A 10,785-nucleotide genomic window follows, 5' to 3' on the forward strand; every position below is an offset into this window, starting at 1 on the left:
TATATATATATGTTTTCACACACACAACACACACATATATATTTCAAATGCAGTATCACCATTAAAACAACAGAAAAATTGGGTATCATTACTCTTACAAGGCGGAAAAAAGTTGTCAGCTTCGTCTTGTAAGAGTAATTTTTCTGCTGTTTTAACAGCAATACTGCATTCGAAATATCACTTTCTTGTCTGTATCGTATGATACACATGTGACGCTTCTAAAAAACAAATGTAAGTTTGCTTATATACTCACAAGGTTAGTATATATATATATATATATACACACACACACACACACACACACACACATGTATATACTCACATTATTGTTATAAAATGACTCAGGAAGGATGAAAGGTAGGGTTGACTTTGGCACGATTTGAACTCAGAACACAAAGGGCCATAAATGTTCTCCTGACTCTGCCAGTCTATCACCCAGAAGGTTTACCTGATGTCATTGCGATACTCAGGTGGCATCTGAAACAGGGTTCACTTCATCTGCTGACACTAGTAAATACCAGTGATATCCTAAGTTGGATTGGCAGAACCATTAAAGCATTGAACGGCATGCTTTGCAAAATTTAAATGTGGCTCTTTACATTCTGAGTTCAAATTCCACCTGGGTCAGCAACCAAATACTTGGGTTCATATGATTGACCAGACTCCTACACCAAGATTTATGACCCTGCGCTTATGTTAAAAATAATATACTAAAGTCAAAGGTCATGTATACAGGCTATATTTTTCTTACTCTCACAAAATTTGGATTTTATGCTAGACAAAAGAGTTCTACCTCTTCGCTTACACTTTATATATATTATTATTATTATTATTATTATTATTATATTAATCATAAAGCTAATTTAATCCAGGCAATCACCTCAACAGCAGTTTATGCAAGAGCCTGGCTGCCAAGATGTTCAAATAGTAGTGTAAGAACTACACCTTTCAACCATCCAAAGAGTGATTGGTTATTCTTCAGATAATTATCATAGGAGCATTCCACAAACCCAAGACATGTATACTAAGTAGATAATGTTATAATCGTTGCTGAGTAAATGACAGTAATTTTAATAATGGAATAGAGATGTCATGTTGATGTTACATATGTTTCAGTGAATTATCATTTATTTCATACTGCATACAAGATTTATGTAGTGTTATATAATTCATCTAAGAATGTCTGACAGAGCAAATTGGCTCTAAATTTATTATATAACATAACTCCTAGATAATGAAATAAATGGCTATTCATTGAAATACATAACATTAATTTGATTTCACTATTTCTTCATTAAAAACATATAATTATTATATATACATATATATATGTGTATTATTTACATTATTATAATATATATACTATTATTATTATATAGTATTATTATTTATATTATTATATTACTATATATTATCTTTAATATTATATTCATATATTGTTATTATATAATGGTTGTTGATTGGTAAAGTTCAGATTCCTCCAAGCTTGACTGTGCCATTTGTTCTCGATACATACATTGATAAAATAAACCACCACTAGTCAAATCCTGGGAGTTGAATAATTCAATTGTATTTTCCTCCAAAGTTGGTTTTGTCCCTATGTTGGGCATTGCTTTTGTTATATGTATATATACTATTAAAGCACCAATATGTGAGTTATGATTAAATGTATATTTATTTATATATTATATGTCTATCTTAAAAAACATATTGCAAATCCTTACTGTGAAATTCCTTTAATTTTTACCCAAGCAAGTAACCTCCTCAGAAATCAACATCATTCTACTCTCTTTCTCTCTCTCTCTCTCTCTCTCTCTCACACACACACACAAAACCATAATCCACTCTGACCAAGCTATCTGGATAGGAAAATACTTTCTAGCATTCCATTTGACATTAACATGGGCGGGGGCTGTTCAAGGTTCAGCAGAACTCAGCAATATTATTGGTCTATATTTCTTAACTAAATGAAAATTTAAACTTCTTTACACTGAAGGAAGTCTCTCCAGAGATAAGAGACTTCTGTCGTTTAAAAATCTTAACTCTTGATAAACTCCAGAAAACTTACATCTCTTTCTTTTAATAATTAAAAGTTCAAATTCTTGTAGACTCTAGTCTTGAGTAATGAATATTTTAACTGTAACAATGAACCTCAATAATTTCCTATAATTTATATGTTAATAAATGAGGCCCTACACTACATTCACAAGAGCTCTAACTATCCTAGGAATATAAACAACTTTACAATGACACTATTACAAAACTGCTCTTATATACAGTGAGTCTGAAAAGAAAATAATGGTATAATCTGCTGAATAATTTATCTATAACCATACCAGTCATGAAAATATTTTTTTTTTCATCTATTAAATAACATTCCCCCATTCCCCACTGCATAAATATGAAGAATTTTTTAATCAAAATATATTCTATTACACAAAATTTAGTAAATTCTAACTAATCCTGGTTATGCTTAACTCCCACACTATTCACTGTAACTGTACATAAATCTAAACAATTACCCCAGTCTGTAGAAACTAACAACTTGTCTATGTCATACATTGGTCTTCTTGAGAATCCCTTCAAATTAATATGTAACCTGCATCCCTACACTTGTCACAATCAAAATATAAGCATAGATCTTAGATTATTTCTATATTAATTAATCTCAATTCTTTTTTTTATCTTACTTCTTATTCTTACAACACATACCTCTTTTGTTTTTCACTCTACCTCTTTATTCACTTCTTGTTATGTATATGTATGTATATATAATTTAATATACACAATTACAAAAGAGTTACTAATAAATTCATACTTTAGGAATTGACAGATTTGTATAACGTGTCATGTATCTCCTGAAAGATTGCTTGAAGATACATGACATGTTATATAAATCTGCCAATTTAATGTAACTTAAAGTATGAAAATATTGGTAGCTCTCTCATAATTGTGTATATTAAATGATATTTATTTCTCACTGGATGGAGTACTATTTTTGTTGATTCTACCTATAATGGAACAGTAAACTATATATATATATATATATATATACTTTATTTAAAAGCAGCAGAAATATAACAAAAGACTGTTACTCTGAGTTTCACGTTCCCGTTCATCGGACAGTTTTACTCCGGTATATATATGTATATATATATATATATATATATATATATATATATTTATTATATTTCCTGAATCCAAATTTAATTCATTTTGAAATGATTTTGTTAATATTATTTATTTATTATTTCTTTGGGGTTTATTTAAGTTTTTTTCCTTTCCAGAATTCATGCTGGTCACTAACAAAGTGACAAAGCTTTTAACAGGGTGTGTGGATATGTGAATTAATTAGTGCGTGCAAATATGTATGCTTGTACAGATGTGCATGTCATTTTAGTACAGAAGTGTGTGTGTGCTTCATAATGGTTTATGCTTGTGTGTGTTTGTGTTCATTCCAGAAACTTCAAAAGTTGAATCCCTGGAATGTTTTACAAATTTTCACAGTTCCTCTAATCGATCATCTTTGGAGAATGTAAATCATTTTGCTTTGTTCTTGCTTGGAAAACCCTAGAATTTCTTGGCCCAGGATACCTATAATAACAAGTACAAATGGATGTAATATATTTTTCATTAGTTCTTCATTGATGTTTTCTTTTCCCCTAATTTTTGATAAAACATTCACATCTGCTTGACAGCTGATCTCTACAACAATGCATGTATTTTATTCCCCGTGCCATAGAACAATATCTGGTTCATTGCATTTATGTCAGATTGCTGTTTTTATTGGAATATTCCTCTAGTAATCTATATTTTTAATAAGTATTATTGCATATGTTTATATAAAAATATATACGAGTATATATACAGGAGGCCACTAGGTGATCTTCCTCTAGCACATTACCAGTCCACCTAGTGGCCACCTGTATATATACTTGTATATATTTTTATATAAACATATGCAATAATCCTTGAGATCTCAGATACTTTTTCTGAATCTCCCTGATTCTTTTAATGTGCTAGTTACTTGGTATTAAATTGATATTAATTAATATCCAATTTTTTACCCCATTGTTTAATTTTTATATTTTTAATAATGTAGCTACATTCTATTTACGTATGAATGTATGTATGTACACATGCACACTACGTCCTTCCTAGCTTCCTTTTTATTTTCTGTTATTTTTCCATACACAATATTGAAATTTGATTTTAAGATTTTTTTTTATTTTTAGAAACTTTGCAAGATAGAAAATAAATCATTTTAATGATATAATTCTGAGTAGATAAAAGCTACAAATAATAACATGTAGGTTATTGGGTTAAAAAAAGAAAAAAACTCTTGCATAGAAAAAGATGTCATGGTAGCACATCTGTCATGTTTGCAGATTATTGAAATGATTTGCATTGATTTGGGCCTTTTAATTTAACCCTTTAGCATTCAGATTACTCTCTGCCAAATATAACGCTTATTCGTTCACATCATTTTGAATTAATCATACGTTACCTTGCCTCCTTGGGATTTCAATGATGTGATTATTTAGTTTTAGAATGACATTGTAGGATAGGTGTGAGAGGCCAGATTTGGCCAGTTTGAAAACGAATCAGATAGAATATTTAGGCTGGATGTGGTCAGTGAAAATGCTAAATGGTTAAACTTCTGCAGAGTTTTTCTAATGATTTTCTGTTTACCTTGTGAACTTACGAAGGTGTGTGTATGCATGTATTCATTTTTAACAGTGGAACTTGAAGCAGATAACGCTATAAATAATAATATGTAAATATTAGGTTAAAAATCTCTTTTCATAGAAAAAGTTAAAGGCTTTTTCTAACCAAAGGCATTTTTAGTAGCTTTATCTTTGAGTTCCAAAGTTAAAAATGAATCACTTTATGCTTCTCAAAGTTCTTGTATTCTCATGACATAAATATATACGCACTTATACAAACACACATACACACACATTATCCAGTGTACCTCCCCATTTACCCTTCAGTACTGTGTTTTTGTGTTTGTTGATCCTACACCAATACCATTGCTCAACAAACAATGTTGGTTTGTTTACATCCTCCCAACTTATTGATTTCAGTAAAGAGACCAACTGAATAAGTACCAGACTTACAAGTGCTGGGGGTCAATTTATTTGATTAAATTCTTCAAAAGGTGCCCCAGCATGGCTGCAGTCCAGTGGCTGAAACAAGTAAGAGGTAACAGGAAGTACCCTCTGTAAAATGGTGGGGTGGGTGCATAGGAGGGGGCGTCCAACTGTAGAAACCATGGTGAAGTGAGATGTTTAAATGAGTCGTGATCTCCTGGCCATGCGTGGGCAGGCAATAACTCTGAAAGATAAACCATGACAACCCACCCTGTCCTTGTCAGCATGAAAAGCAGGCAGAAAAGGATGATAAGGTTAACAATATATATATTTATATGTGTGTATATATGTATATATATATGTGTGTGTGTGTATATGTGTGCGTGTATATATGTGTGTGTGTGTATGTATATGTGTGTATATGTATGTATATATATGTGTGTGTGTGTGTGTATATATATATATATATATATATATATATATTATTGATAGTAATGGTAAGACGACAAAAGAATGAAAGAGACCTCAATATTATGTAAATAGAGGAATTTATCGGTAAATATAATATGTGACAATTATTCGGTAGCCATAATAAGACTCAGGGTTTTCCGCCCCGACATCTGAAACTCAGAGTTTTATCATGGCTACCAAATAATTGTCACATATTATATTTACCGATATATATATATATATATATATATATATATATATGATTCAACTACAATATTTTGTCATTTAGTCAGTGTGTTTAACATTCATGCGAGGTATCAAAATGTGTTATGTGTGTGATATTTATGCAGTGTATCATTATTATTATTATTATTATTATTATCCATGTAATATGTGTTGAATTCATGAAATATATTATCATCCCTGTAATATGTGCTGCCATAACATATTATTATATATCTGTCATCCCTTGTGTAATATATGTTAAATTTATGAAATATTTGTTGTCAGTCATGTAATATGTATCATTATAATGTGTTGTTGTTTATATTTTATAACTTATTCAATATGGGCAGCCACAAGGCATTATTATTTATGTGTCATCTTTTATGTAATATGTGTTAAATTTATGAAATATGCATTATTGGTTATGTAATATGTACCATCATAATATGTTGTTATTTATAAGTCATTATTTATAGAATATGTCATTATTTATTTAATCTGCGTAGCCATAAGGCATTATTATTTACATGTCACCATTTATGTAATATGTGCTGAATTTATGAAATATACGTTATCAGTTATGTAATATGTTATAATTTGTTATTATTTATATAACATCATTTATGCAATATGTAGTATGTGTTAAATTTATGAAATGTATGTTTTCTTTTGTGTAATGTTATCATTTATGCAATATGTGTTATATTGTGTTATTTATATTATCATTTATGTAATATGTATTATCATGTATGTGATGTTTGTTAATATTAATGTAACATTCAGTCATTATGTTTTTTATGTAATAACACGATTTATTATATAGACAAAAACTTCCCTCATAGTTTTGTGTAAGTTTTTTTTTTTTTTTTTAAACTTGTGTTCTAAGCACCAGTTTAATTTAAATAGCAATAAATAAAACCATTAACACTTATTTTACTAATTATTCTCCGAATTCATGATTGTTTTGAAAATTAATTGGATAACCAATTAGTGGAGCCACTAATGAAGTTTTATCCTTTATCGGTTTTTGACTATGTCCTAAAACAAGTTGGCAATTCTGTAATCTCTTGATTAATTTTATAGCATTCAGGTTACTTTGTTACTTATCTATTCACCTTGTTTTGAATTAGTCAGGCATTATCTCATAGCCTTGAAATTTCAGTGATGTGATGGTTTATTTTTAGAATGATATTGTAGGGTAGGTGTGAGAGGCTGAGTCTGGCCAGTTTGAAATAAAACAGAATATTTGGGCTGGATGTGGCCAGTTTATATGTTAAAGAGTTGGGCAACGGTAACATTAAGCTTTCGGATTACCCTGCCAAGTATAATGCTTATTTATTCAGATTCATTTGAATTAATCTTCTATAGGCACAAGGCCTGCAATTGGGGAGTCAGGGGTGCTAGTCGATTACACTGATCCCAGTGCATGACTGGTACTCATTTAATCTACCTCAAAAGGATGAAAGGCAAAAATCAACCTCAGCAGAATTTGAACACAGAACACAGCGGCAGAAGAAATGCTTCTAAGCATTTCGCCTGGCATGCTAATGATTTTGCCAGCTCACTGCCTTAATAATGATAATAATAATAAATCGACCTCAGGACTTATTCTTTGTAAGCCTAGTACTTATTCTATTGGTCTCTTTTGCTGAATCACTAAGTTACGGGGATGTAAACACACCAGCATCAATTGTTAAGCGATGTTGTGGGGAACAAACACACATACGACAGGCTTCTTTCAGTTTCCGTCTGCCAAATCCACTCAAATCGGTCGGCCCAAGGCTATAGAAGAAGACACTTGCCTAAGGTGCCGTGCAGTGGGACTGAACCTGAAGTCATGTGGTTGGTATACAAGCTGCTTACCTCACAGCCACTTCTGTGAAAAAATACTGCAAAACAGTTTCTGATGCTCTAATGAATCTGCCATATTGCTCTGTAGTTGGTATTGAGCTTATTGTTAGACACACATAAACCTTTACATGGATGGATAAAACAGGTATCACCATGGGTGATATTGGGAGACATTTTTCAGCAGGGTAAAAAGTGCATCTTTATATACCAGTAATTAGAATAAAAGAAAAAACAAAATTTAACTGGAAAACAACAGGAGAATTGTAAATATATTTATTAGCATGATATTAAAAAATACAAAAGTGTTGAAGGGGAGGATGAATTTGAGGAAAAAAAATAACCTCTTGGAAATATAATTGGTCATGGAATGAATGTATAAAAATTTACCTGTGTCTCAAGGTTTAGGAAAAAATATAAAATACAAAAATCATGAATTCAGTTCAAGCTTATTGAGCCTTTAAATTATATTTATTTATTTTTTTTTTAATTCACAACTGTTTTAAACTTTATCACAAAAACCAGTGTGGAAGCTTCTAGGGAGTTGCTGGACCTGTTAAAAAGAGCAACCAATTTTTCGTTGACGAATTCCTTAATGTCTTTAAAATATGGTGGAGTGAACACATTTGTTCTTTTTTTTTTTTTTTTTTTTTATTTATCATAAATATTGGAGTAATAAGGTCACACAAAAATTAGAAATGGAACAGGCAGAACTAGAACTCCGATCAAAATGCACACAATTTACACAGGTTAACAAACTTAACATCTAATATCTATGGAACTGGACTGGACAGGACTATATTGGGGGAGACTGGACAGGGCCTTGGTGGGGTGCATGGATGTTCAAGTGAACTGGGTGTTGGATTAAAGGTCAGTATTTAAAAATAATAATAATAATGATAATTATTATTATTATTCAGAATTAGATAACAAGCAAAAAGCAAATCTTAAGTGGCTTCGTCCTGAATGCCTGGCTGGTTTCAATTGAGTGATGCTGAATGTGTGAGAGTGTGTGTGGGTGGGAGGGGACACAATTGAACAACAGCAGCAGTAACAACAACAACAACAACAACTGCTGCCACAACAACGCTATTGTCATACATAATTTCACTTTCAAAGTTAAGCAGAAAATATAAATTATTTTTGTTAATAAATAAGGAAAAAAAAAAAACATTAGGGAACGAGGTTTGACTGGCATGAACATCACAACAACACATTAATCTTTTGCTGTTTTTGTTGTTGTGGGCCATATAATAATATTAAAAAAAAACAAAAAAACTAAGATACACAATGCCAGGTAAAGGTGGGAGGGGTTAACTGATTAAACAATAACATTGGTTTCAAATTTTGACACAAAGCCAGCAATTTCAGGGGTCGGGCTAAGTCAATTACATTGACCCCCAGTGTTTCACTGGTACTTATTTTATCAACCCTGGGAGGATCAAAGGCAAAGTCGACCTCAGCAAGATTTGAACTCAGAATATAAAGATGGACAAAATGTGACTAAGTATTTGGTCTGATGTGCTAACGACTCTGCCAGCTCGTTGCCTTGCTACACACAATAAAATCAAGGACAGTAAGTGTTGTTGTTGTTGTTATTGTTATTGTTATTATTATTATTATTAAGGTGGTGGGCGGGCAGAATCGTTAGCACGCCGGGCGAAATGCTTAGCAGTATTTCGTCTGCTGCTACGTTCTGAGTTCAAATTCCACCAAAGTCGACTTTGCCTTTCATCCTTTCGGGGGTCGATTAAATAAGTACCATAAGTACCAGTTATGCACTGGTGTCGATGTAATTGACTTAATCCCTTCTCCCAAGTTGCCCTTGTGGCAAAATTTGAAATCATCATCATTCTATTATTATTATTATTATTATAATTATAAAGGTAGTGAGTTGACCAAATCAGCATGCTGGACAAAATGCTAAGTGACATTTTGTCCGTTTATACACTCCGAGTTCAACTTTGGCCTTGATACAATGAGTATCGGCTGAGCACCAGGCTCCAGGTAATTATCAAGCCTTGTGCCTATGGTAGAAAGGGTTATTATGACTTTCATCAGAATTATTCTGTGGGCGTGGAGGACCACTGGAAGCCAAATGTAAATGGTAAGTTATTGATAAATTACAAAGTTCCTTCTTGTATTACTGTTGTTGTTGTTGTTAGCATGTGAAAACTCAGTAATGTTATTTTATTACATACATGTGTGCATATTTGTGTGTGCGTATGTATATATATATATATATATATATATATATGCACACACATGCACGCATACACAAAAATGTATATATATGCATAAAACATATATACAAATGTATACACACATATGAAGACCCATAGAAACACTCATATACACATATATATATATACAGGCATACACATATATACACACACAAAAATGCATATGTATATATATATATATATATATAAATATAATCATCATCGTTTAACGTCCACTTTCCATGCTAGCATGGGTTGGACAATTTGACTGAGGACTGGTGAACCAGATGGCTACACCAGGCTCCAATCTGATTTGGCAGGGTTTCTGCAGCTGGATGCCCTTCCTAATGCCAACCATTCCGAGAGTGTAGATATATATATATATATATATACACACATACATACACACTCATAAAAACTTATCTACATGTATACACGCACATATACATACATGTACGTATACTTTTACTGCACGGTTATGCACAGTTTGGTTGAGATTTGTACAGATGAAATAGGAAAAATATGAAAGGCACTTGGAATATTTGGTCGGGTGTTGCATTTGGAAGGATGCCCTAGAAAACAGTTTGGTGCCAAGTACAATAACTATCAGACAGACAGACACACAGTCACCATTAATTCTACTCAACTACTACTACTACTACTACTACTACTACATCTAGCAGAAGTAGTAAGTATCCAGTGGTAGTAACACTGTCATTGTGCCACACAGCCACCCGGCCAATGATATTTTTTTTTTGTAAATATATATATAAACTGTGGTAAATTAATTGTTAGTTTTGCTTTCGTGTTCGTTTTCCACATCTTCCTCACGGAACATTGAAGTTCTGAGGGATTTTTTCTTTCCTGCTCTATCTCAAAGCAAACACACACACACACACACACACACACACACACACACACACACACACACACACACACACACACAC

Source organism: Octopus bimaculoides, chromosome 25 (genome assembly GCF_001194135.2).
Source record: "Octopus bimaculoides isolate UCB-OBI-ISO-001 chromosome 25, ASM119413v2, whole genome shotgun sequence".
Lineage (NCBI taxonomy): Eukaryota > Metazoa > Mollusca > Cephalopoda > Octopoda > Octopodidae > Octopus > Octopus bimaculoides.